Genomic DNA, 6,000 nt, shown 5'->3' on the forward strand with positions numbered 1-6,000 from the left:
AACAATGCCACTATGAGACGAGTGAAAGTAGTTGAATGTGTGTGAGAATCCAATGCAAGTTACTAGTTTGTCACATGTTAAAAGAAACATTGTTTGTCAATGGGACCTAGGTCATACTGCCCAGCTACAGCTTGTAGCTCTGCATGCTGACCAGAGATGTCTGCCATGTGGTTACAATGAAATGTTTTGGGTAATAAGTAGGCACACAGTAATGTGAGGGCTCTGTGTCGTGCACATGAGGACGTCATAGTCGCTGGTAAATTGCAGAGGCTTAAGAAGACTGGAAATACGAGCCACATGTTTTGTGGTCCAATGTAGGTAGGTGCTCAAATGTGTAGGTGTTTGTAATGAATAGTAAAATGAAAATTAGAATGGCAATGCAGAAAAATATAATCTTTGGATATTTGGCTTATGGGGACCATATTCAGTACTGCATAACCTCGATTTAGAAAATGTTTTCAAACCAGTATTTCGTTAAATAAATGCTACTACGTCCCAGCAGTGGAAATAACATTGTACACATCCACAACAGCCCCTATTCCTGACATGTGATTAGGCACCTCAAAAGTAAAACTTTAAGACAATTCACGCTGCTATGATGTGACTGAAAAGCTGAGAGTTGATCTTTTTGTATATCCACGAAACAAAGATATGGTTAAATAAATACAAAAGATGTGATGCCTTATGGCAATCACCATTCAAATACTGTGCTATGCAACTCATTTTTTGATGCCACACCTCAAGTGCATATTTTTAAACGATGCCTACGCCACTTCTATTTCTAACCCCACGCTAGTTCTGCCTGTACCTCAGCAACCACACCTCATCAACCACGAACTGTCACTCGATGCGACCCTCGGGCAAATCTCAAGGATGCGCAATTAGTGTGTGACGTTTTCGATACGCGCCCACCTGTCCCTTCGGAGCAGCACGGCACATAGGCGCCGACTACGGGGGGGCTCCGGGGCTCGAGCCCCCTCCAGAGTTTTCAGGGGGGGGGGGGCAGGTGGCGGTAGTCGACACAGAAACGAATAGAACCATCTTTTTTTCGCACTAGCACAACTGGAGAAGACCACGGACTCTGGGATGGTTGAACGACGCCACGCTCCAGCATGTCATTCACTTAGTCGTTGATTATACGACGCTCCGCCGCTGAAACGCGATAGGGCCGTTGCCTGAGGGGAGGCTGGGACCCGGTGTCGATGTGGTGGGAAACACCGTTCGTACAACCCAAGGCGTGTTCCGTACAGTCGAACGAAGAACGGAAAGTATCTAGGAGAGACAGGAGTTGGCGTCAACGCACGAATCAAAGACTTCGGTAGCCAATCGGGAGCTTTTCGGAAACGGTGTCATGGCGTTCAGAAGAGGAGCCAGGCATGTCCAAACACTCAGACATGTCAATAAGCTCGACACAGCTAAGGCACTAGTCGCGAAGCAGAGTCAGCGGGTATGTGAACGGGTTGTCCACTAGCATAACTGTTGTACCAGCGGCTACGTCAAGAACGGCGAATGGAAGTGGTAGAGGTTCGCGGTGAAGAAAAACAGATGAAGGCGTGAACAGTACCGAGGCGTCGGGCGCCGATGGACACAACAAAGCGACTGGTGTTGAAGTACTTGGCGGCAGATCAGTATCGGCGGTGGTAATAATCTTTAAGGGGGCGGGAGAGGCGGCAGGCAGAGTGGTGTTAACGACCGACAGAGCAACTTCGGCACGGGCACAGTCAATGACGGCACGGTGGCGCGAGAGAAAGTCCCATCCCAGGATGACATCATGGGAGCAGGAAGGCAGAACAAGGAACTCAATTGTGTAAAGTACGTCCTGAATAACGACCCTAGCGGTGCATGCGGCTGAAGGTTCGATGGGCTCCGTGGTGGCAGTACGAAGTACAAGGCCAGAAAGTGATGTGGTGACCTTCCTAATCTTACGGCAAAGAGTCTCACGTATGACGGAAACTGCAGCGCCTGTGTCGACGAGTGCGAATGCAGCGGCTCCTTCAACCTGTATTTCTAAAATGTTTTGCGGTGATAGCGGCGGTCTTGGGCATTTCGACAAGCGTGCAGCTATTGCCTCCGAAGCTGCAGCATTTAGTTTCCTTTGTTGGAAGGTGGGCGACGACGCATCGGCGATATCGAACGGCGACGCGGTGATGGTGAGCGACGGGTGCTAAAGTTCTGACGATCGGTCCAGAAGTTCGGCGACGGGTTTGAATCGGCATGCTGGTGGGCTGCAGGTACATGTGGCTCAACGACGACGTCCTGACGCGGCAGGCGACGGCGACAAAAGCGCGCCACATGTCCTGCGATACCACAGGAGAAGCATATCGGCCGATTGTCCCGCGTGCGCCATGGATCTTGCGGCCGGAAGTACTGAGGGGACATTTTAGGGACAGGGAGAAGCGCTGGGCGTGGTGGCGGCGTCGAGTAGGGGAGTGTCGTTGGTCTAGGATGCGACACGACTTCAGCGTATACGTCAACGGTGCAGCAATCTGAGCTGGTGCAGCGATCTGTTGGACTGGTGGAAGGGCATCTGCAACCTGCTCGCGGATGGCCTGCTGCACGGCCGAGGACAAAGGTTGGACAGGCTCCTGGGTGAGAGGGAGCAGCGAGAGCTGGCGGGCCACCTCTTCACGAATGAAGGCTTTAATCTGAGGCAGCAGAGACCCGTCATCAGCCTGTCCGTGAGCAGTCACCAAAGTGGAAAGGGAGGCCACTTGAGGAACGTACAGTTTGGCGGGCGAGCGCTCGTTGCCGGCGTAATTCGTCGAAGCTTTGGCAATATGTGACTACGGCTGCAACGGTGGTAGGACTCTTGGCCATGAGCATTTGAAAAGCGTCGTCGTCAATGCCCTTGAGGATTTCTTTAATCTTATCTTCCTCAGTCATCGTTCGGCTCATGCTGTTGCAGAGATCTATGACGTCCTTGATGTAGCTAGTGAAAGTCTCGCCCGGCTGTTGCGCTCGGTGACGAAGGCGCTGTTCGGCGCGAAGCTTTCGCACCGCAGGACGGCCAAATACCTCGGCGAATGCCTTAAAGTCTTTCCATGTCCTAATAGTTGCTTCATGGTTGCGGAACCAGAGCTGGGCGACATCCGCAAGATAAAAAATAACGCTGGTGAGCTTTGTCCGATCGTCCCATTTGTCGTGGTTGCTCACCCGTTCGTACGACGAAAGCCAGTCGTCGACGTCATTATCAGCGGTGCCACTGAACACAGCTGGGTCTCGTTGACGAACGGCACCGCAGGTGACTGGCCCAGTTGACGAAGTGGGTCGCTCACCGGCGTCTTCTGGCATGGTCGTGGGGGTAGCGGAGGGCAGAGTGCGGCTCTGGAGTTCCAGGGCGAGTCGTTAGGATACCCAGCACTTCCACCAAATGATATGGAGTTTATTGGCGTTTAAACCCAGTCACGCTAGGTCCAGTGCAAAGAGCACCCGGGCAGTGCTCGGGTGCTCTGCTCCCGAGCCAAAACGAGACAATAGATGTAGATGTAGATGTAGAGCCTTGGAGTTACTGGCACATACCCACTCTGGGGGATTGGCCAAGAGCCGGGTAGTAATTTGAAATAACAATCAGAAAGGAGATGTATAAAACAATACAAACATAAATGTGGGAATATATACTCATCTGAGAATGAATAATTAGAATATATCAAATGACTTGAATAGAATAAAGGAATAAATGATGACTAAAAAAAAAAAGAAGTAGACAGCTAGTCATCAAATTTGTAAAAATATTTCGGAACCCTAAGCCCTGATTTTGTCATCTAAATCCTTCTGACCCTGCAATGTAATTCTGGATGGCATCGACAACCTTCCCGTCGCTGTGCCCAAGGGTAGATGCCCCCAATGATAGTAAATTTTGAACATTTAATTCTAATCTAAGAAGGCGGAACGGTGTTTCTAAGGTTTTTTTACGCAATTCAGAATATCTTTGACAGACAATGAGAAAATGATCTAATGTTTCATGTTGTCCACAATAGGGACAGTTAGGTGAGGGAACCAGACCAGCTCTGTGTAGGTAAAAATTTAAAAATGGAATTCTGCAGCGTAGTCTAGTGATTGCGACTTCAAGTGATCGCGTTTGACAGAGTTTGCTATTCTAATAATGCGACAAGTGCTGAAAATCTGACGAGTTTGTTAAAGAAGGGGCATGAAATTCACGCAGTATCATTTTTCTCCGAAATGTAGCCCCTATGATGAAAGCTGCAATCGGTAGTATATCAATTACCGGGCCATTCAGGGACGCTTTCGCCAACGAATCTGTCATTTCGTTTAGAAATAGGCCCTTATGCCCTGGTACCCACACCAATCTAATCAAACCTAAGTGAGGGGGCACTAACGATCTGAAAGCTCGCAAAACCGGGGAATTATCGGAAGCTGTGAGGGAGGAACACAGAGATAAAGAATCTGTCACGATCACTGTGGAACGTGTTGATGTATTGAGTTTACGGAGGGCTAGAACGACAGCTAAAAATTCCGCTAGAAAGATCGGTACGAAGTCTGGGAGACGAAGAGAGTACGACCAATCAAGAATAAGAGAAAATATTCCAATTCCACATTTTTCATCATTTTGACAAGCGTCAGTGGCAATAACTGTCTCGATTGGAACGTGCAAAAAGTAATCATTTAATATTGAGCTTAGCATGCGGTAAGATATAATGCCTTTGCATTTTTAGGAAAAATATCATCATACTGAATATTAATGGAATAGGTGTTGTAAACAGCAGGACTCAAATCACGAATTTGTATGTTTAATTGATCTAGGAGAGTTTGAATAAAAATAATTTGTGGTGTGTGGAATCGCGGCCAGTACAAGCCGAAAAACAAGTCCGGCTGGGAGATAAAAACTGTTTGTGAACGCCTTATAGGGGATTCATATAGTCTTAAATATGACTGCACAGCTAATAATCGAAACCTCGTAACAAGAGATGGCATCCTAGCTTCCAGATGTAAAACTTCATTTGCTGCAAATTTAGGTAGCCCTAAACATTGTCACAAGGCCTGCCTCTCCAGAAGAACAAGGGGGCGAAGTTTATATGCAGGAGCTCCAGAGTACAGTACGCATCCAAATTCCAATACCGGTCGAACATACATGCGGAATATCACGGTGACGACGACAGCGAAAATTTGCCTGGAGTGTCGATACAATTGTTGTCGCAATAGAAGGAGAAATAGAAAACAGGCTTCGAGCTCGCTTCTACCGCGGCTGCGGACGTTGCAATGTGCACCGGCTACAAAGACAGCGTGAGCACCAACGATAAAACCAACAGTGGGCGCCTCGCTTATCGGTACTTCGCATGTACTTCGCCAGGACACGTCTGACGCTGAAAAGGAAGCGTATTTTCCACCGTATAAGCACCAGCGGAAACATACGAGTAACACTGGGCGCGCGGGGAGACAGCGCACGCGAAGGGACCAGCCATCTCGGATGGCCCAAGCTTGAACTCGGCGCAGATTAACTCCAAAATAAAGCGCGTGACCCACGTATGTATGGCAGAGGCAGGAAAAGTATAGAGTTGAGGACCCGTGTATTCTAGCTGCTAGGCAAGGGAAGACTCCACGCCGCTATCAAGAAGGTTCTTCAGCTCACGTCTTTCCATCAGCGAGTGACATGTACCGCCAGAGGTCCTATGAAGTACTTGACACAGTGCTGTCTTCGTTAAACAACAGGTATCCACCTGATATGTGGTAGCATAAGTCCCACATTGAGCAGCTTGCCATAGGGGAGTTCTACGGTGATAGCGTTCTACGGTGACGACCGTGAACCAGGACGCCTGACTTTGCACAGAGATATGCTGATTGACATTTTAAGCCAGCAAAGGTCGGCATCATTGCACACATTTGGGGACGTCGTGCACATGTTTACGGGGGGCAAGGGCGAACACCTGCGAAACGATTTGCCGGAAATGGCCAAGCTAAAAAAATTGCGTTGGCCATACCGGTGTCGTCGACCACATCCGAGAGGTCCTTTTCTTGCCTTCGGCGACTGAAAATCTACTTGCG

The sequence above is a fragment of the Dermacentor silvarum genome, chromosome 4 (assembly GCF_013339745.2).
Source record: "Dermacentor silvarum isolate Dsil-2018 chromosome 4, BIME_Dsil_1.4, whole genome shotgun sequence".
Lineage (NCBI taxonomy): Eukaryota > Metazoa > Arthropoda > Arachnida > Ixodida > Ixodidae > Dermacentor > Dermacentor silvarum.